The sequence below is a fragment of the Vicugna pacos genome, chromosome 19, assembly GCF_048564905.1.
Source record: "Vicugna pacos chromosome 19, VicPac4, whole genome shotgun sequence".
NCBI classification, from domain to species: domain Eukaryota; kingdom Metazoa; phylum Chordata; class Mammalia; order Artiodactyla; family Camelidae; genus Vicugna; species Vicugna pacos.
The window spans coordinates 20,509,545-20,530,975 of record NC_133005.1 but is presented as its reverse complement, the minus strand read 5'-3'; the positions used below and the strand labels follow the sequence as shown (position 1 = coordinate 20,530,975).

General features: G+C 52.4%; 1 protein-coding gene and 1 pseudogene across 5 annotated transcripts in view; one reads left to right on the top strand and one right to left on the bottom strand.

Annotated features, from left to right (window-relative positions):
* The first annotated feature begins 4,070 nt into the window (after window positions 1-4,070).
* Window positions 4,071-21,431, top strand: part of SMOX (spermine oxidase) — a 41,511-nt gene continuing 24,150 nt past the window's right edge. For 2 of the 5 annotated variants that reach the window (XM_072943866.1, XM_072943861.1), the window contains exon 1: window positions 4,099-4,280. The gene's annotated coding sequence lies outside the window, so the exon portion shown is untranslated. Of the gene's footprint in view, window positions 4,281-21,431 lie in introns of all 5 variants that reach the window. The other 3 variants (XM_072943864.1, XM_072943865.1, XM_072943862.1) reach the window with 2 other exon arrangements.
* Window positions 11,891-12,373, bottom strand: LOC107033816 (large ribosomal subunit protein eL21-like; annotated as a pseudogene).

Below are 21,431 nucleotides of genomic sequence, written 5' to 3'. Positions count from 1 at the left end.
GATATGAATTTCTATTATGTTCAAACCATTGTATTATTGGGTCTCTTTTACAGCAGTCAACATTACTGTTACTAATACATTTCTTAAAGCCCTTCTTCAAGGGCTCTGTTCTCTGTGATAGGATGTGGAAGTGCTTTGTAAACTGTGAAGTGCTCCACACACGTGAAGTCTGACTGTGAGTAATGCTTTACTAATGCTTCAACACAAAACGGAGTCTAAGTCAGCTGTACTGATATGACTGATGCTAATAATGACTGACATCTAGAGGAGGCCTGAGGCTTTAGATATCAGTTTTCACATCCTTCAGTCTTAAATTTTTGCCACAGCCCTGAGAGACAGGCTTTTAACATTACCCCCATTCTAAGGATAACAATTAACAGATACACACTACTGTATATAAAATAGATAAACAACAAGGACCTACTGTGTAGCACGGGGAACTATAGTCAGTATTCTATGATAACCTATAATGGAAAAGAAATTTTCCCTATCGGAAGAAGAATTTATATATATAACTGAATCACTTTGCTGTACACCTGAAACTAATGCAACATTGTAAATCAACTATACGTCAATTAAAAAATGATGGATTATAAAAGGGAGTTCAAAGACTTGCTCAAGGCCTCACAGCTGTTCAGGTGCCTGAGCCTGACCTTCTTCCCCTTGTTTTTCTTGGAGAAAACAATGAGGAGCTGTCTTAGCTCCAGTCCACTTTGCACCAGTCAGGCTCCAAATCCTCCCCTGAGGGGATAGGAAAACAGGTTATACCCAAGGCTGATGCTGGTGGCTTGATTTGTAAGGAATGTTTAAAGTTCCAGGCCCTAGTTTAAACTGTCTAGCTCAGGAATCTGTTCTTGAATGTATGAGAGAGGTATTTCTTGGGGCTTCTGTTTTGTGGTAGATTATCTGCAAAGATGGCTGCCAAGGATTCCTTCTAGTCCTGTATGCACATTTGTTATGGGTTGAATTTATGTCCCTCCCGATAGATATCTTGGATATGCTGGAGATATATTGGAGTCCTAGCCCACAGTACCTTCTTAAAATGTGACCCTATTTGGAGACAGGGTCTTTACAGAGGTAATCAAGTTAAAATAAAGTCAGCAGGGTGGGCCCTAATCCATTGGTGTCTTTATAAGGGAGAATTTGGGCACAGAGATAGGGACATACACACAGGGAGAACTCATGTGAAGGTAAAAGGATGAAGGCAGAGATTGGAGTAATGCATCAAGGAACACTAAAGGTTGCCAGCAAACCATCAAAGCCAGCAGAGAAAAATAGAACAGATTTTCTTTCCCTTGCAGAAGGAACCAACCCCGCTGACACCTTGATCTCAAATTTCTGAGATCATAGTTCAGACCTCCAGAACCATGAGAAAATACATTTTTGTTGATTAAGCCACCCAGTTCGTGGGACTCTGTTGCAGCAGCCCTAGCAAACTAATATAACACCCCATTCCTCCTGTCAAGAGGTAGCAGTCAGTTTATCCTACCTTTGAATCTGAGCTTGCTTTGTGACTTTTTTTAACCAATAGAATGTGGCAGAAATAATGAATTGGCAATTCTGGGCCTACGTCTTAAGATGCCTAGCAGCTTCCATTTTCACCCTCTGGGAAGCCAGGCTCCCATGTTGTTAGGATATCCTGCTGGAGAAGTCACATGGAGAGAGGAGACATTTGGATTGTTTCAGCTCCCGACAAGTTTCCAGCTGAGGTCCCTAGTCAACATCGAATGCAACAGAAAAACTATTTAGCTGAGCCCAGTGAACCCAAAGAATTGTAAGAAAGAAATCACTGTTGTTTTAAGTCACTAATTTTGGGGGGGTGGTTTGTTATGCAGCAGTAGACAATTGAACTGTGCACCTTCATTTTTTTGGCAGGTGCTCCAGCACATCTGCCATTGTTACTCCTAAAGCCAGATGCCTTCAGTACCATTCTCCTCTTGAATGGATTCTGGGTGATGCCTGTCTCTGGACATTGCTCACTTCCACATGAACATCTGCAGTAGTGTATATGGTTGGCAGGAGCTGGATAATGCCAGGAGATTGAGAAAGAGTGTTTCTGGCTTTGAAGTAGAAGGTGCAGGATTTGTGAGATGGAAAGTTTCCCAAACATAGACATATGTTCAAAAGTTACCTCTGAAACGTAATGAAGGTCTTCAACAACAGCCAATGTTTTTTTGTGAACCTACCACGTGCCTGGTACACAGTTCTGGGTTTATTCACCTTCTAACGATAAACAGTGCCCTGGCATCACCCTTCTTCACTCTCCATCCCTATGGTTTAGATGGGATCAACTCCAGAGTTGGGCTTGTGCTGCAGGCTCTAACAATGATATGCGACCCAGTCAGAGCCAATTTGATGTAACGTTGGCTTTTTGCTGGGAAAGCTGACAGAATTGAGGACTTGGGCTGAGAAGATGGAGCCTAGAGCTGCTTGTAGCCATCTTGCCACTGCAAAGAACAGAGATGAGAGATGAGGAGAGGAAGACCAAATCTTGATGATATTTTTTAAGTTTCTTGGTACCAGGTCAGTCATACCATTGGAGTCTTCTGTTACATCAGCAAGTACATTTCCTATTTGCTTACACCAAGTCAATTAAAGTGGTTTTCCATCTTTTGTAATCTGTTAAATCCATCTCAATCTTGTTTAAAACAGGCCTTTGGAGCAGGGACGATTTTACAGATGAGGAAACTGAAACAGAGGCATTAATTGACTTCCTCAAGGCCACATGGAGCCAGAATTCAAACCCAAGAAAGCGAATCCTGAGAACCCACTCATATACATTTTGCTCTCCTTGGTGACAGGGAGGGATTCACAGAGAAGGGTGTGACATTTAACCTGACATTTAACTCCAAGGGGGCACAGGGATTTGTCAGGAAAGAGAAGAAAGGCTTCTAAGTGGAGGGACTAGCCTGGGCAATGACAAAATCTTCGAAGAAATCTCACCTGAAATTCACCTTGTTCCTGCCCTGCAGACTCTACTCAGATGGGTCCCTCTTTCAGGAGACCATCAAACTCCATTTCCACAGGAACACTTCTGCCCTCCTGGTCTCTGGACCCATGTGGACCTATGCTCTGCACTGGGGCCTGGTAGGTCCCTTGTGGGGTCTAGGTTAGGTGGGGCACCCTCCCCAGCTCAAAAGGCAGTTCAGGCAATGGCCCAGCTTCCACGGAAGGCTTGCGCTCCTTGGTCTGGGTCTCTGTCAGCCCCAAGAGGCCCTGGAGATGCTCACAGGGTTAATGAGAATGAAATTGTCAGAGACCACCCACCCACCCATCCACCCTGCCACCCACCGCTTGAGGTAGGACAATGAAAAACTACCAGAGAGCAGAATCTCAAATAGAAAACGAATAAACCAATAACTTCCAAATCTTTGATTTTTTTTTAAGGAAAAAAAGTCACTTTCATACTAACAGTTGCTTGGGTTTTTATTAATTGAGGATGAAGCAGTGGGTACCAGTGATGGATATTTTCTTACAGAGGTCACCTCTGCTCAAGGCCATGCGCTGTGAAAGGACAGGCTCCAGCGATCTGAATACCCCCAGGTCCCCGTCGTCCTTGGCAGTTGAAGCTTCGCGATTGATGCGCGGAGGTCTGGGAGAGGGTGGTGGTGGCGGCGGCGGGGTGTGGCAGGGTGTTTCGGAGAGAATGAGATTGGAGATGGCTCTGCGGGACGAGCCCTCTGACCCAACTGAGGTCCAGTGGAGGGTCTCCGGCAGTGAAGGGAGCTCCGGGAGGAGAGAGGGGCGGCCCTTCTTTTCGACAGAAGAGTTCTGAGCGCTGCAGGTAAACTGAGCCAAGCGTCCTAGCTCTGCTTGTCGCCTGGCAGGCAGCTTCGGCTCTAGGGAGGGCAGGGCAGGGTTGGGCTGGGGGGGAGCTACTTTTCTTTTGGGGACAGGTGGGGGCGTTTGGAGCCCAGCTTGAGGAGGGGTTGTGGGGCCCAGGTAGGGAGCGCTGGGCCCGGGTTCGGAGGCGGGGACACCGAGGTTCTCCGCCTGGGCGGCCTGCAGCCTCTCGCCCCCGGCGGGACGGGCTCGGGGAGGAGCTCGGCGCGTCCCCGCCCCGAGGCGGAGCGGGGGCCGGGCCTGAGCGGACTGGGCGGGGTGGGCCGGGGACGCGAGGCGGAGCGGGGCCCCACACAGGCCGCGGCGGCTGGCTCCGGCCCCTACGGTCCCGGCGGCGGCTGGAGGAGGAAGCCAGGCGGCGGAGAAGGGGAGACGGTGGAGGCCGAGGCTGGAGCGCCGCTCGCCGCAAACTCACTTCCCCGGCTCAGCAGGGAAAGGTACCGCGCGCCCGCTCCCCGACCCCCGGCCCCTGGCCCCATCTCGGGCTCCGGCTGCGGCTGCAGCTTCGGCTCCGGCTGCGGCGGCCGCCGGCGCCGCCGCCGCCGCCGGGGGAGGGTGAGGGGCCGGGAGCGGCCCCGAGGGCTCGGCCGGCCCGGGGCTCCGGCAGCCCGCGCGGCGGGAATGCTAGGGCGGGAGGTGGGCGCCGCGCCCCCTCGCTCGCCTCACGGGAGGTGGCGGTCGGCCGGGTGGCGGTGGTCCCGGCGCGGGGGCGGCGCGGGGGTGAAGGGCAGGCGGGACCGGGGGCTGCTTGCGGCAGGCGAGCGCCGGGGCGCCCGGCGGGCGCGCTCGGTGGGCGCAGACAAAGCCGGGCGCCGACGCCCCGCGACGACTCGGGCGGCCCAGAGGATGGGCACTGGGGAGAGCAGAGAAGCGCCGGGGCGCCGGCCGGGACACCGGGAGAGGCCGGGCCGCCCTCCTAGAGGGCGTCCAGGTTGTCTCCTCGGGGGCTGGGGTCCCTGGGCAAGGTGGGGAGCAGCTCTCTCTGAAGGGCCAACTAGGGGCTCGCGGGCTGCGCTGGGCTTGGGAGAGCCAGGCTCGGAAAGGGGTAGGGAATGTGGAGTGCTCACTTTGGGGGAGGGGCTCAGAGAAGCCACTGCCCTGGGGTGGGGGCTGGGGCGGGGGCTGGCGCTCTGGTAGAGCGGGTGCGGGGCCTGGGGACCCCCTCGGAGCTTGCACCGGGAAGGGGCATAGCCTGATGAGATAAGCGCCGTAGCTGGCACCTGTGGCGAGATGTGCCCACAGGTTGGTTGCAGAACCTGCCAGTGGTAGCACATTCCGTGTCAGTCCGGGGAGGGGTGGCGGTAACTTGTCCATGTTCAGAGCAAGCAGCAAAAGGGCGGGTGTCTGGGGGTCATTGGAATAGGCGGAATGGAGGGGTGGGTAAGCGTATATCTGGAAGTGTGTGTAGTGAAGGCCCCCCATCTGCATTTTGTATCTTTGCCCCCGCCCCCCCCCCCCCCCCCCGTCTCCCTTTCCTCTTGTTAGGGAGAAAGAAGCATCCCAGTGCTGCCAGAGGCTCGTGTCTCCACTAGGGTTCCGAAGTGGGCTGCCCCTGTCCCGGGGTCTTCAGTTACTCCCCTCCTCTCCAGTGTTGAAAGGGGCTGCTTTCCACCTGGATCCTTCACAACAGTGGAAGAACATACTTTGGCACCCCCCGCTACACACACACACACACACACACATTTTATGGCCTCCTGTTTTGCCTTCATCCCTCCTTCTCTCCCAGTTACAGATCCACTTCTCTTCACAGCAAAACTTCTCCAGAGAGCTGTCTGTACCTGTGGTCCCTGTGGTTCTTCAGCCCATTTGACCTGGCTTTGGTCCCACCACTTCACTGAAACCGCCCCAGTAAAGGTCTCCAGTGATTTACACACCCCCACAAGCACGTCTTCCTTGACCTCTCTTGGTCTTGATCATCCTCTCCAACATCCTCTCTTGGCTTCTCCTGGTTTTCTTCCTTACCCACCCCTCCCCCTTCCCCTCAAAGTGCTTTCTTAGTCATCTTTAAGGACAACTCCTTCACTCAACTCTAAATGTTGGAGGATCCCTGGGCTCTGTCCTCAGCCCCCTCCTCTCCCCTGACTCCCTTCTGTTTACATACCCCTCAAACTCTCATTTTTTCTTATAGTTTTTAAAATCAAGCATTCATTTACAAACACACAGATCTCAAATGTACATCATTTTCATTCTCATGAATTAAAGTAGCAAATTTTATCTCTGGCCTCAGCCTCTCTATCCAACCACCCATCTGACGATTTATGATGTCCTGGCTATCTCATAGGTATGAAAAAATTTAATATGTATGTAACAGAACCCCGACTGCACTCCCCAAGCCTGACCCTCCACAGGCCTTCCCATCTCAGTAAAGGGCCCATTACTCACCCACCTTTAATGACAGGAAACCAGGTGGCATCCTCTCCTCCCTTTTCCTCCCTCTCCATATCTAGACAACAACAAGTCCTTTTGGTTCTTTCTGCCAGATCTATCTCAGGCCTATTCATGCTCTTGACTCCACTGCTACTGCCCTAGGCCAAGCCAGTTTTGTGTCTTGCCTGAATGCTGTAGTAACTTCTGCCTGCTTTCCCCAAGTCTGCAGTTGTCTACTGGAATCCATTTTCACAGAGCAACAAGAACAATTTAGAAACATACTGATTCATCTCATTCCTCTTAAGATCCACAGTAGCTCCCTATGGCATTTGAAATAAAATTTCAAAGGATTCCCCTGGCCTTTCAGACCCTTCATCATCTGGCCACTACTGACCGCCCTCAGCCTTATCCTGACAACTGTTCCCTTTGCATTTTTCTGACAGCCACACCTAAATCACTTCTGTTCCTTGAACACCTAAGCTTTTTCCTGCCCCATGGCCTTTGTCTGTGCTGTCTTCACTGCCTAGAATTACCCTGGAATTTGCCTGGAATTTTACCCTGTTCTAGGGTTTTCTACTGGGCTGCCTCTGCTCCTTCTTATTTTTCAGATCTCAACTTAAATACGCCTTCCTCAGATGCCTTCCCAGTGTTGATAGAGGCTCATCCTTCCCTGTAATTTACATCATAGCAGCTGGTTTACTTTCTTCATTACGTTTCTCACAGTTCATAACCATTTGTTGCAGTTTTCTGTTTACTGCTGACTTCTCAGGTCCTGGAACCTTGACTGAATTGCCCACTGCAGTATCTGGAGCATCTAGCTTGGTGCCTGGCATGTAGCGGATACTCAGGAAATCTGCTGGGAAGGTCAGGGCAGTGCAGGAGTCCCCTTTAAACTTCAGGTGGTCCCAAGGATTTTTATGTTCTCTCCACAAAAGGAGTTGAGCAAATCACTGCAAGAATCTGAGGGGGCCAGTGGGATGTGAGAAACGGAAGTGGCTCAAAGGTAGGCCTGTATGCCTAGTGGGAGGTTGGATGGGTCTAAGACGTGTAGAGTTACTGTGAGCCACTGTGGGTTGGGGATAAATGATTTCCTTTGCTCTCTTTGGTGGAAATCCAGACTGGGTCAGCAGAAGGGTGTGTGCGTGCGTGTGTGTGCATGCATGTGTCTTCTAACTCAGGAGATAGTGGTGGCCTGGGCAGCCAGAGATTTATTTCACACCGCCCTCTTGGGGACTGCTGGGTGCCCAGCCCTTGGGGCAGGAAATTGAAGTGGAAGAAGCAGCTAGGGATGGGGGTCTCTCTGTAGACCCTTGTCTTTCCACCCACAGCTCTCCTCTTGGCACAGAGGAGCCAGCTGAGAATTGAGTTGTGTGGCTAGGGCTCTCAGATGGAGGGCTGAGAGATGGGGGACCTCAGATCTGGGCCCTGGACAGGAGAACCTAGTAACATTGTGAGGTGAGCACTGGGACTGGGGGCTGGGGCTTCAGATTAGGGCTGAGCTGGCAAGCCTGGGAAAGGCTTTGAGCTGGGATAGATGGGAGCACAGAGGTCCTGGGTGGGGAAGTCAGGCAGAGACCAAGAGGCTGGGCCGGGGCCCTGGTACACTTACTGGGTGCTAGGGAGTATTCTAAGGACTTTGCAAATATTAATTCCTTTAATCCTCTTAGCAGCTCGATAAGGTAGATCTTAGTCCCATTTTACAGATAGGAAGACTGTGGCACAGTTGTAACAGTTCAGTAGTGACAGACCAAGGATTTGAATCCAGGTAGCCTGGATACAGAACCCATGCTCTGAACCACTCTACTGTCACCTCTCTCATGCCTCTCAGATATGCGTCAGTTGAAGTTTTTCTTTTTTTGTTGATTTTTTGGTTTTTTGGGGGTGGGGTGGGGTGGGGTGGGTGAGTAGTAATTGGGCCTATTTATTTATTTTTAGAGGAGGTACTGGAGATTGAGCCCAGGACCTCATGCATGCTAAGCATGCACTCTACCACTTCAGCTGCACCCTCCCCACTCCGCGAAGTTTTTCTAACAGTGTTTTTTCCTGACTCCCAGAGGTGCCTGGCCTTGGGGCTGGAGAGGTGGGAAAGAAGTCCCACCCTCTGAGGTAGAAGGAGTCCTCACTCAGAGTGGTCAGCTGAGTCTCCCTGCTTTATGCCCAGCATTTTTTTCCAGGAGGGGTTCCAAGCCCAGCCACGTAGTTGAGAGTTTTGCACACTGTGATTTTTGGGGAGCTGGGGAGGTCATCTGCTTCTCGTACAGAAACAGCTCCCTGCTTGAGATGCCACCATTAGAACATCACCTCTTTGAGTTCAGCATCGCCCCGTTGCCCTCTCCATCTGCCTCTGGAGAGCACAGGGAAGTCAGGTAGGAGCTCTGCAGATTAACTGGCTTGTTTTGGGTTCCATCTAGGATGTTGTGAGGTGGAGCTTCAGACTTGGCCTTGGGAAACCTTGTTGGGGGTCTGAGTAGGGCTGGGTCCAATGTGGGAGCAGAGCCAGGGCTAGAGATGGGGAGACAGAGTAATGGGAGCTGAAAAGAGCTTAATCCACTTCAGTATTGGCCCTGTCCTTATCTCTTTTCGTCTTTCTGTAAAATGAGATTAGAGAGATTTTTCTTCTTTGCTCCCCAGAGGCTGTGGAAGCCAGGAGCTCCTGAGATTTCCTGCTTGGATACCTTCTTGCAGACCTCATGTAAAGGAATGAGGACGTCACATGGGATGCCAGTTTGTAGGAACTGGGCCAGGAAGGAGGGAGAAGGGAGGAGGGTGTGGCAGCCCTGTCCTTTGAGGCTTTCCTGTTTGGTCATGAGGACGCCTCTGGGCAGGTGACTTGGTCTCCCAGGCTGACTGGCCTAGAGAGGGTCTGATGACCACACAGGGATGGAGTCTCTTTGCTCCAAATTCTGACCCCAGGGTTTAGGGGATCTGTGTATCTTTATCAGCAGATCCTGCCAGCCTCCCAAAAAACAGGGAGGTAGACTCAGTGGCAATCTTTTCTGCATTTTGGGAAACTGAGCAAGCTCGTTGCTGCTAGAAGCTCACTAGGCCCATTGTTCTAGGGAGTGTGCCTTCTCTGGCAGGGAATATGCTGGAAGCTTGTCCACACTGCCTGAGTCGTAGTCTGCTGAGTTGAGGTGATGGCTGTGGCAGAGCCTGAAGCCAGCAGGTTAGGGCTAAGGGTGGACTTCCTAACAGATGGACTCCGGGCCTTGTTACCGGTGTTTGGCACCTGGCATCTTCTGTGCCCTACCCAGGTGCTTGGAGCCTGTGGGAACACAGGACAGGGTCCTCACTCACCAGGAAATAAGAGTGAGCCATGCCAGGTGTGATATAATGAGGTGTAATTCAGACCAGCTTCTTGGAGGAAGTGGTGCCTTCAGAGGGCCCTGAAGTCCTGGGCCACTTGGCTGACAGAGGAGAGGATGGCGTTCCTGAGGTAGAGGGGGAGCCCAAGGCTGGAGAAGTTGGTTGAAGCCTTGGCTGCCAAGCCACTGAGTCTAGGCTTGGTTCACTAGGCCCTGGGGAGCCATCAAAGGTTATAGGCCATGGGTGCAGTGACTTGATTAGAACAGTGGACTATAAAATTACTTCCCAAACTCTACCAGACACATGGGTCGCCTGGGAAGCTTGTTAAAGTTCAGGTTCTAAGAGGCTTCTGGGTGGTGTAATGCTGCCAGGCCATGGGTCGTCTTTGCTTAGTGGGGACTGAAGCTGGGGACCACGGCCCAGGTCAGATGAGACCCGGAACAGGTAAAGGGGACCATCCTGGCTCCTTTGGACTGTGTTGGGGGAGACGGAGGGATAGAGGGTGTGTATGGAGGGTGTGGGATGCAGGGGCTACTCTGCTGGGGAGTGGGGCTGAGTGAAGGACCTCTGGGGACTTGGGTCTCAGGCTAGGAACACAGGCCTGATTTTTACAGTGCCCAACTGTGAGGAGCTCCCAAAATGATGACAGAGTGTCTTAAGCCACTGCCCCAGGGCAGGGTGACATGCGGGCGCACGTAGGGCATCTTATCTTTCCCCGCAGCCCAGCCCGGCCCTGTGGGTAGCCAATCTGGGGTGAGCACTCTTCCTCCAGCCAGGGTGGGGCCAAGGAGATTGGGGAAACAGCTGACTCCAGCCCTAGACATGCCATCTTCTCCTGAAAGCCCCTGAGGTCTCCTCAAGCTGAGCCGTCAACCCCAGCGAGCATCCTTTACTCCAGCCTGGCCTGCCTGAGGCCCTGTGGCCGCCTGGATGGTTGCTTGAGCTGCTGTTGGGACCTTAGCCCACTCGGGCTGCCTCCCCAGTGCACCGGGAAGTGGGGAGGCCTGGATGCTTCTCTCCGCTCTGCCCTCAGCTGGGCCACTACAGGCAAGTGTCTGTTCTGCTCCAAGGCCTCAGTTTCCTGCACATTGAGGAAATCAATTACCTCCCTGGGGACCAGGGCTCCGGAGAGTTGCAGGGTATATTGGGTGGAGCACTGCATCTTCCCAGAATGGCAGTGTAATATATTTCAATTTAGGTTGACTATTTAAACTCATGTGCTAATGATGGAGTGGGAGGAGCAGTTTGCCCAGAAGAGCTTGAGTTAGGGATCTCCCAAGGCCCCTTGCTTGCTGGGCTCTGCTTGGCCTAAAGGATGTTATCTGAGGGCACTGGTCAAATGAGGTCCCTCGAGCCTAGCAGGAGGGTAGACAGTCACTTCACTCAAAGAAAGGTGGGAAGGGCAGAGGGTAAAAGGAGAGGTTCTGCTGCTCTGGGCAGTGCCAAGAGGGGCTTTCAGGCTGAGCTCCCAAAATGTCACACATACCTTCTAAAAGGATACCCCTGCCCGCCCCCACCATTGATGCCTGCCCATGTGCTCTGTGGTGTGCCAGGCTGTCCTGAGGGAGTAGGAGGGGGTGGCATTTCTCAAAGACTGTTCTGAGAAACGTCAAGCATTCAGGGGTCAAACGAGGGTAGAAACGGAAATTCCACTCCACTACCCTGTGAGAGATTCAGAATACTAAGAGAATTAAAGGCTCTGACAAGTCCTGTAGAAAAAGAAACGTGTTTCCTAAACTGATCTGACCGTGAAAAAAAAATTTTTTTTGGAGAACTTCCTAATAATGTCCCACTGACCAATAAAATACATGGTTGGAAGGATGCTGCTCCATGAGAGACCACACATATGGGTGATAGATGGGCCCAGAAGAACAGGGAGGGAGGGAAGGATGGACCGATAGCTTCCTGAGGCAGGCAGACTTGGTGGGACAGGTGCAGTTTGGATTGTGGAAGAAAAGGGCACTGCAGGGGGAGGGATGGCCTGGAGGGGACTGGGGCCCAGAACCAGCCCTGGGTTCTAGTTCTTTGCTTCACTGGGTGGGTGGGGAAGGGACACAGCAGTAGCCAGGCCTGGGTCTTTGAGATTCTGGGGGGGACCTCCCATCCCACCCTTCCCTACATCTTCTTGCTCTGTAAGTTCTCTCCAAGCCTTGTTCCTCAGACAGCCAGGTTGTGATCCCTGGGCAAGAAGCTTAAAACAAACAAACAAACAGACCAAAACCCAAAAAAACCTTCTCTATGCCTCAGTTTCCTCATTTGTACCGTGGGGGTAATGTTACCTCCCTCAGAGGGAGGTTGTGACACTCATATTCCTGTTAGCTGCTCTTTTTTTTTTTTTTTTAACAGTCCAGGTCTTTTATTTTCTTTACACCCCTCATGCCATGAAATCACAGGGAACGGGTCCCAACAGCTCAGGCTCATTTGCATTGGTTCTCATGTTAGTGGGCTTCTCTGGGTGGAGCCGGCTGGCGCTTCAGCTGAACCCAGGTACCTTTCTCTTTGGCTTCCTTCTTTTTCTGATCATTTTCCTTACTCGTTTCAGAAAGCTGTCTCGGCTCTTAGAGTGCTTAATATGCTCAACATGCGCATTAATTCTCTTGGCAAGAATCTTGTCCTTAACTTGTTTGTTTACAATAATGCCAACAGCGTGCTGGGTAACATTGTAGACTCTTCCAGTTATGCCATGGTAACATTTGTGGGGCATTCCTTTTTGAACAGTACCTGTTCCCTTGATGTCTGCAATATCACCTTTCTTGTAGATGCGCATGTATGTGGCCAAAGGAACAACTCCATGTCTCCTAGAAGGCTTGGAGAATGTGTAGCGGGTGCCCCTCCTCTTTCCCTCTGTGTTGGTCATTTTGGCAAATTACTGAAAGATGGTCTGTTAACAGGCCCAAAAGTTCTGTGAGTTGCTCTTAATATGATTGACATGGCTGTAGGCAGTGTCTCCAAGAGGGACCCAGGGAAGGGGACAGTTGTCAGGGACAGATGAGAGGCACAAAGGCCTGCAGAGAGCATGTAAAGTGTAGGGTGGGGTCCTGGTTAGAACAGAGGAATGATCAGAGTGAGACTGGCTTCCTGGAGGAGAGGCCAGCAGGGTGGGGAGATTTGGGCAGAGTGAGATTTCAAGGGCTACCCTCAGCCCTGTGGGCCTAGTCTGGGGATGGGAGTCAGAGGGTCTGGTTTGGTGTGTGTAGGAGATAAAGGAACTGAGGGCAGGGAGGAGGTGTTGGGGACCTGCCTTCATTCGTTAGACCACTGGGAGCCATTGAAGGTTTTTGAGCAGGGCAGCGGTTTGATCAGAGCAGTGCTTTAGTGAGAAAAGTGGCAGGGATGTGATGGTGGGTTGGGTGCACAGGACCCCCACATTGGGCTTCCTCACAGCATAGCTGTGCCCTCGCACGTCTCAAAGCATGGGGAAGGGTTGGATGGTTCATATTACCCTCAGATTATTGGAGCTCTGAGTCATTTTCCCAAAAGGTTAAGAAATCTCATCCTTGTCGCCTTCCCGGAAGGGGTGTCTAACAGGCAGGAGGGGAGAGTCCCAGGACCCCTGCTTCCCCTACATCCTCTGTGGCTGAGAGAGAAGGTCACTGAAGCCACCCTGCCTTGCCCCTTGCCGCATCTCATTTCCTCCGAGGTGTGAGGACTCTTTGTTCAGACGCCCAGGTGGGGGCGATGGGTGTGGCATTTCAGACAGCGACCCAGAAGTTGCTGTTATGGTGCAGGGTAGGGTGGACAGGCTGACGCGGTGACAGCGGTCCTCGGGGGGGGGGGGTCCTGGCAGAGGATGCTCGGTGAGCTTTCTTACCCTGTGCAGCTACACTCTCATCTTCCTTCACCCCCGTTTCTTTCTTCCACAAGTGGACAGGAGCCCAGGACTTTTCCTGCTCTCTCTAAATCAGGGGTCAGGAGGATGGAGGAGGAAGGAAAGCCTTTGGGTTCAGCCAGACTACAGTGGCCTGGCTGTGGGGGAAGTTGGGTGAGTAAGTTCAGCACCCCTGCCCCTCAGTGCAGGTTCCCTTCTCCTCTAGCTGCTTCTTGGTCTGGGGAGGGTGTTAAGGGAGGTGTGATTTAAGACCAGAAGCAGCACTTGGAAATGGGTTGTAATTTATTAGGAAACAGAACAAAGAACCCAGCCACCCTCTGCCAATCTGTGCGAGACCCTGGGAGACCTGGAGTTCCTGTCCTCGCCACATGGCCCACAAGGGAACACTGGCAGTGCTAGCAAATGGCATGACTGCGTCTCAAACCCAAGTTCTAGGACTTCTGGTTGGATGCCCTTTTGTCAAGTCACAGACTCCTCAGAGCCTGGTCTCCGGACCTTCAGCTGTGACTTCCTACCCACAGTCAAACCTCCCCAGACCAGCCCAGACCAGCCCCCCCAAACTCCTGACCCCAGGGAGGAGGGGCCGAAGGGTCCTCCTTGTGGTCTGACAAATAACTAGACCTTGAGTCAGCAACATTTTAAGATGACTCAAGCAGAAGACACTCAGGACCACCAATGGGCAAACATTCTTAGGAAAGATTTTTAAATGAGTCCTTTAGTTGTTAAATACACAGATCCTTTTTATTCTCTTTTATTTTGGAAAATTAATTTAAGAAATCACATACAATAAATGTAAAACTTTTGAGTTAATCTGAAAAAGTAGATCAAGAAAAGATAATGAACCTAATACATTTCTTGGTTTTAAAGAAAGAGTGACGCCTGAGCCTTAGTATCTTCCTGAGTGTGTATCGGAGTGCCTTACGTTAGGTGGCAGTTGTGGGCCCTCTCCTCACCTCACTTTCCTCCTCTGTAGAAGGGGGTGGATTTTGACATGAGGATTAACCAAAATATTCCATGTGAAATGCTTAGCATTGCTGTCTGGGCCTCAGAGGTACTCAGTGAAAAATACAGACAATGATGATAGAATTAAAAGAAGACATTTCTTTGTTTCCCCCCAATTGACGTAGACTTGATTTACAATGTTGTGTTAAGAACAGACATTTCTTGATTCCAAAAGCTGGTGAGTTATTAAGTCTCTCTTTGAACTCAACAAAAGAGCTTGAAGAATGTGTTTATTGTCCGATCTCAGCGTCTTAACTCCGTAGGCGTTTTATGGGTTAAATCATGGGGCCCACGTGTGCGTTGTGAAATGAGCACCACTGGCTTTCAGGCCTGGTCTCAGCTCTTCTTGCGGCCGGCAGCTGGTGGCGGGTGGTGTCCTGCTTCAGGGCTGAACTTTATGGAGCGCCCCTTATGGGGTGATCCTGTGTTAGGAGAGCGTGTGGAGGACTTGTTAGGAGAGTACAGTTAAACCACCTCAGAGGTACCAGGAGGGGAAACTCTTGGGCCAGAGAGAGGACTGTTGAGAGGGAATTAGGATTGAGTTGCTCTTAGAATTTTTATCTGTGCTGCCAAAAGCCCCTAGACCACTATCTCTGTCCCAGTTTATGGAGGATGAAACCAAGAGCAAAGGGCTGTGGTCTGGCAAGCCTGAAGCCAGCCCCCATGGGAGCAGGGAGACTAGGGTGGCCCCCAGCCCACCTAACACCCTGGCCAGGAGGCAGGTGGCCTTCCGGTGGCAGCCCCAAGTTCTGGCAGTGTAGCTGGGGTGAGCCGCCAGGCCTGGGGACGCCTCCTGCTAGCCCCGAGTGCCTGGCACAATGTGTGCAGTGTCAGTGTGTGGGGAGGGGTGGGACAGAAGTGCCAAGAGGCCTGCTGCCCCGGGAGGCCGAGGGAGGGCCCGAGAGGCGGGCGAGCACTAGTAGAGAGGTGAGCCGAGCCTTGTCCAGCCCGGCTCTGCCGCTCACTCTGTCCGGGGGTCCTCATCACACCTGTGAGCCTTTCTGAGCCTGTCTCCTCATCTGTCAAGTGGGCATCAGGGGGTGTGGGGGAATTAAGCGATGCCATGAATGGAGAATGCCCAGTGTGGGGCCTGGCACATGAAGAGCTCAAAAATAGAGATTTGCTCTGGGGTTTATTTTATCTGGTGGCTGGATTTGGGGGGATGTTTTCTTTCTTCTATGTTGTTACCACGCATGACACCTTTGCTGCGTGATAAACCATGCTGAGGCAGGTAGAGATGAGTGAGTGTGTTTGGGGGTGGTGAGCAGAGGAGAGGGACCTCTGCAGGAAGAGTTTACAGTGGAGGGGACCCCCTTCCCACAAATGCTGCCTGGACCTGGAAAGCCTTGGGTAGCCCAGCTCTGCCATCGGGCCTGTGGCCTGTCCTCGTGGGCCGGGAGGACAGGTCCTGGACTGGGCAGAGTGGGGACCCCACCCGTGGCTCAGGAGAGAGGACTGGCCTGCAGGAGACCCCCCTCCTCCCAGGGGCTGGAGCCGAAGCACAGACGGGCTTTGTGCAGAGTCACGAGGGGCCGGCGAGGGGGAACTGCGCCCGGGCTGAGCTGTCTCACAAGCCTCAGTTCTTGTCCGTGGTTTTGAAAGAGTCAGTGGAAAGTGGTGACTGGGCTGTCCTCCATCACCCCAGAACTGAGAGGCTGCGGCTCCTGGCAGGGAGAGGGGAGAAGCCCCGCTGGGAGGCCACCTCCTCATCTGCCAGCTTCAAGTGCCTGTCTGCAGAATGAGTGGATGTCCACGTGGTGACACTAACCCAGGTCGGGGCTGGTCAGGGCCGAGCCTGCAGGTGATGCCTAGGGCAGCGGGGCTGGTGGAGGGCCCTGGGCTGTGTGTCTGGGGGCCTGCTCGGCCCTGTGATGAGGGGCGACCTGGAGGAGTGGTCCCAACTCTGGTGATAGCCCCAAGGAAAGAACTGGCCTCTGGAATCAGGCCACTGAGGGCCCTCCTCTTGCCTGTAGGTCCTGCACCAAATTTCTTGTCTTTCCTACCTCAGAGGCTTGTTGTGAAGGGGAAGGGAGGTGACCAGTTGACACAGAACTTGTAAGTCTGGTCCTGGTGTCATGACTGGTCACCGAGTCATCCTGACCTATCCTTGCCCTCTCCCCAACATCCGTCATTCAGCAAATGCCAAGGCGGTCACCACAGCACTTCACCCTCTGGTGCCCTCCTGCCTGTTACTTCCTCTGCTCCAGAGTCACCTCATCACAGAAGCATCCCTGACACACAGCAGAGCCTCTCCCCTCACCTGCTTTGCTTTGTGGCACCTGCCAGCCCCCACCTGTTAGATCCTCGAGGGGGAGGCTTCTGACCGTTTCTGCATCTCGTGTGCCCGGCACAGCGTGGCACTCACTCAACTTCTGTTGTTGTTGTTCTGGTTGTTTTTATTGTGGTAAATAAAATACACATAACATAAAATTTCTCATTTTGACCATTTTAAAGCATACAGCTCAGTGGTATTAAATACATTCACATTGTTGTGCAGCCATCTCCGCCGTCCATCTTCAGAACTTTATTTCATCTTCCCAAACTGAAACTCTGTACCCTTTAAACACTATCTCCCCATTTCTCCCTCTCCCCTGCCCCTGGCAACCACCATTCTACTTTTTGTCTCATGAATTTGACTACTCTAGGACCCTCCTAGAAGTGGAATAATACAGTATTTGTCCTTCTGTGACTGGCTTATTTCCCTTAGCATCATGTCTTGGAGGTTCATCCATGTGTCAGAATTTCCTTCCTTTTTCCAGGCCGAATAATATTCCATTGTATGAGTGGACCACATTTTCTCTATTCATCCGGCGATGGACACTTGAGTGGCTTCCACCTTTTGGCTATTGTAAATAATGCTGCTGTGAATGTGAGGGAAGCTGTGTCCTAAGGGAGACAAAACACAGATGTCTCTGAAGGCTTCTAAGTGGGAGCCTAGGACCTGTTAGAGAACAGAGCAGGTTTGATGGCAGATGAGGAAACAGTCTTCCCCAAGATTACCCATCCCTGTACCCTGGGTCCTCTCTAGGGGAACGGTCCCCATGGGTAGAGGTTGGACCTCTCTGGCCTGAGGTACATTTCAGATGTTCAATGCCGAGTGCTTTGGGAGTTGAGCAGCCACTGGAGAGGGAGACCCTCAGCCTAAGCTGAGTGGTAGGGAGTGGACCTTGGGTACTGCCTGACTTGCTGCTCTCTCTGCCTCTTCTGCTCCTGCACGGGCAGACCCCCGATGTTCTGGGCTGACGTGGAATCTGCATTTGCAGTCTGCTCTAGAGCAGCGATTCTCAGCCTTGGCTATACATTAGCATCATGTGAGGTCCTTAAAAAAAAAATCCATACTCAAACCCCACCCTAAAGAGTGATTTAGATGACCTGGTCTCAGGGCTTGGTATTGGTCTTTAAAAAAAATCTCTAGGCAAGTCTAATGCACAGGCTGGGAGGGAGTTCCTATCTCCTGGGCCTTGTAAGCTGTAGGGCCTGGTCCAGGCTCTCTGCTCACTGTTCCCCAGCCCTGAATTTCAGGAAAGTTTACCCGGGTGTCTCTACCCCAAGGGGTCTCTGAGGAGAGAAAATTGCTGACAGTATTAGTTACCTATTGCTGTGTAACAAACTACTCCAAAACTTAGTAGCTTAAAATGGCAACGAACAGTTATCCTCCATTTCTGTGGGTGAGGAATTTGGAAGCAGTTTAGTTGTTTCTGGCTGGAGGTCTCTTGGGAGGTTGCAGTCAAGAAGCTGAGCTGTAGTCTTCGGAAGGCTTGCCCGGGGCTGGTGGATTTGCTTCCAGAGTGCGTCAGTCACAGCCACATGCTTGGCGAGATGGTTTGGCTGATGGGAGGGCTCAGTCCCTTGCCTCTCTCTGGGTTTGCCTGAGTGTCCTCACAGCATGGTGACTGGCCTCCCCTCTAGTAAGCTGTCTGAGAGAACAAAGTGGAAGCCACAATGTGAATATGACCTAGTTTTGGAAGTCACACTCCATGCTTCTACCATATCCTGTTGGTTACACAGGCCAGCTTTGGCGGGGGCATACTAAGGCATGGAACTAGGAGAGGCGAGGATCAGCAAGGGCCATCTTGGAGGTTGCTGACCTGTGGCTGCGCTTGGGGCCTCACAGACCTTTCCTGGAAGGGTCAAGTACCCCCAGTAAGTAGAGTGGCCCTTCTCTGACTCGTCCGTTCCTCCCTGTCATCAGACCGTAGCAGTGTCACTGAGGGGGGGGGTGTGGTTTTCTCTGAGGCCTGCAGGTCTTGCTCCAGAGTCATCATGCAGTAGGGTCTGTGAGCTCTCTACTGGCTGGATTCCCCATCCCCACTCATGTCTGGTGTCCTGGTCCAGCTCTCTCTCTGATGACCCTAATAGTGTGCAGACTTGGGCCTGTAGTAAAACTAGCATAAGAACCATTGCTGCTACATGCCTGGCTCTGGGCTAAGCATTTTGCATGTCACACTCAACCCTGTGAGGCAGGGGCTCTTTATCCCCACTCTACAGATGAGGAACTGAGGCTCAGGTCACTTATCTAAAAACTAGTGGAGACTCAACCACTGGTATTCAAAAACAAGGGCCTGTTTGAAAACCATGGTGCTAGAAGGTATTCCCAAAGGAGCAGACTATTTACCAAGCTGAGTCATCAATTGAAACAGAAGGGTGTGTGTGTGTGAAAGAGAGAGAGAGAGAGAGATCAGAAGAAAGGTGTATTTTCATGGGGTTCCCCAAGGGCCGTGATGACTTGGGTGCCTCAGAACAGGGCTGGTATTTTGGTCTTGAGGCTGGTTTTCTCTCTCTAGATGCAGCCCTTCCCAGGGTAGTGAGTGTCTGTGAACGCCATCTCTCATTAGCCCTCCCTGCCCACAGCCTGATTTGGTGTCACCAAGGGCATTCTTGTGCCAGTGTACTCACTGGCGTGGTAACCAGCTCTGTGGTCTCTTACACTTCTGCGGTTGATAACTCCCTTGAGGGGGTTCAGAGTTGGGGTGTCAGATTCTGCTCAGAGGGAGGTGTACCAGGCTATATGGTCTCATCCTAAGGGGTACTAAAGGGAGCCACAGTGAAACCTGTACCTTTAGGACTTTGTTGGGGATGCAGGAAGCTGGTTAATAGGGTCTGGGGTCAGGACTTACCTCATTCAGGATAGGGGTGATTGTTCCCATTTTACAGATGGGGAAACGAAGCTCAAGCGCTAATAGACTCACCCAAGGCAGCGCTGGGTAGGGACACAGGCTGCTGCCTGAGCAGTGTCATGTTCTCCAGGAGTGGCAGTCATGGTGTCAGACCCCTGAACTCTCTCTGGGCTGGGGCAGCATGGGCTATGCCTGCCTCTGGAAGATCTGGGATCTAAGGGGAAGAATGTGGGCCCTGGTAGAGAGGTGACCTGCAGTTAAGACCTCTGTGTGCAGACCCAGACAATGATGGGAAACGGGGTGTACATAGATCAGAGAGGGAAGCTGGTGGTGCTGGCCCAGATTTTGAAAGGTTTCATAGATGTTTAGATGATCAGCACCTGATCTGATCGATTGTCAGAGTGTGATCTGCTCAATTCTTTTTGCTGAAGGTGGGTGAGATCCCTAGGGTGGAGTTTGGGGTAAAGCCCTTTCAGTGTGAGTATGGGGGCTGGAAAGCAGCCCTGGGCTCTGCCCTGGCCCGTCTCCACCCTGTTTCTGTCTCCGGCTGCAGTCATCAAGGCTGCCTACTGAGCTTTCTGCCCATTGGAAAGACCCTGCCCTTTCTCTGACTTCTCTCCATGCTTTCTTTCCCTCCTCCACCCCCTCAGGTAGTCTCCAATGTCTGTCTTTGCAGGCAGCTATAAGGTGGGGTCCTGGGACAATTCCCTTGGGTCAGTCCCACCTTGCAGAGCATCAAGAGAAACAAACCAGCTGGAGTGCTCGCCTCCCCAGGACTGCCTTCCCCTCCTGCCTGCCAGTGCCTGTATGCACCGTGCCTTTGGCTCTGACTCCCCCAAAACACTGAGTCTCGGGCTGCCCCTCTCCATGCAACTCAGGCTCCCCACTTCTCTTCTGAAAAGGCTTACAAAGCCTTTTAAATTGTGCTTTTAGGGACTTTACGCATCTGGTTGCAGGAAAGAGATATGAGTAATAAAGACATTGTGCTTGGAGAAAAGTCTTAAGTACCAGGAAGGAAGATGGGGCCCCTGGAACCCCTTCCCCATGGTGGCCTGTGAAGGGGGGGGCCTCTGCAGAATGAGGCCCCCACACGTCGTCTCTTTTGTTGAGCTTGGGGTTGGCTGACGGCTACTGTTTCTGATGCCTCCCCTACCCCCTAGTGCAAGACGGGCAGGATGGTCAGGCTGAGTCAGGGTTGGGGGTCAGTCAAACATAGGCTGTGGGATAGTCTGATTGATGTCAAGATCAAGGTCCAATCTGATATTAGGGTTGGGGCCAAGGCTGAGTCTGAGCTCAGGTGATGACGGCTTCTTTTACAGGTGAATGGAGCTCCAGGCCCTAGGAGAGGTGGTTCCTTTCTCTGTCCTAGTCTCTGGCAATTGTCCTCCCTTTCCCTCCCTCTTTGAGGTGGCCCTGGAAGGTGGCCACACCTTTTCCCTGTGCTATCATTTAATTCTTCCAGCAGTCCCACCAGGTAGCTATACTTATCCCCATTTTGCAGATGAGAAAGCTTAAAGACTAAAGGAGGCAGGCAGTTAAGCATCAGGCACAGGGCTTAGACAAGTATGTCCAGGAGGCGGGGTACAGATGCGGTGTCCCTGGGGTGAGTTCAGAGGTATTGGCCAGGTGGGGCCCAGAGAAGGGAAGACACTGGTCTGGGGTCACCAGCCAAGAGAGAGACTGACCTGGGGCCGGAACCCAGGTCTCTGGGCTCCCAGGCCAGTATTCTCTCCTCACCCTGAGCCTTCTGGGCCCCCAGGCTGCCCCTGCCCTGTCCCCCTGCCCGTGGCTGGCCAGGCCTGCCTCAGCTATCCTGGTCTTCACTTCCTGGCTAGCTGGCCTGGGTGAGGAGGGCTGCGGAGGGTCTGGCTGGGCGGGGTTCAGGCTCTGTCCCTCCCTGGGGTTGAGGGGTAGGAGGAGCCTCATGGGCAGACACAGAGCCCCTTTGTCTGGGCCGCTGTGCAAAG